Source organism: Convolutriloba macropyga, chromosome 12 (genome assembly GCF_964194025.1).
Source record: "Convolutriloba macropyga chromosome 12, txConMacr16.3, whole genome shotgun sequence".
NCBI lineage: Eukaryota > Metazoa > Xenacoelomorpha > Acoela > Convolutidae > Convolutriloba > Convolutriloba macropyga.
In genome coordinates, this window is record NC_134479.1 from 48,570,242 (window position 1) to 48,570,816 (window position 575).

The window sequence follows — 575 nt, forward strand, 5'->3', positions numbered from 1 at the left end:
CGTTTGATTTCGGCGGCTTCTTCTTTCATAGTCAATAACTTGCAGCTTCGATGTCACTAATTTTCGCTGTTTTTTTCGCAGATTCAATTAAAAGTTGCTGAGAGACTTTTATAAAATTTTTATATCTGTCAATTTTTTTGTCCACGGGTATTTTTGGTCATGTGCGCCTAATGCAATGTTATGATGAAAATCCGTGCGAACTATAGGGACGCGATTTCGGGGGATTAGTCGCTAATTTTCGCATTGCTATTATCGCTAGAATTCGCTGACAGAATTAGAGACAAAGGAACGATAATTTGGTCGCTGAAGTTCGCATTGTCGCTGATCTCGGCAAATTTTGCTAAAATTTTTCGAAAAACCAAGGAAATGTTTTATCTGATCAGCTATTATTTCGAACGCACGAAAGTCTGCAGAAAGCTCCAGTACTTGTGGGGGCAAGGGTTGTTTCAAAGTCTGGATAATGTTCTGGACTTTGTCTACTGAGTAATCAGTTTTTGTCTGGGACCGTATGATCAGAGTCGGTTAAAGTCAGAACCTCAACCTGGGCGCTCAAGCCTCCCCCCGATTAGTTGGCA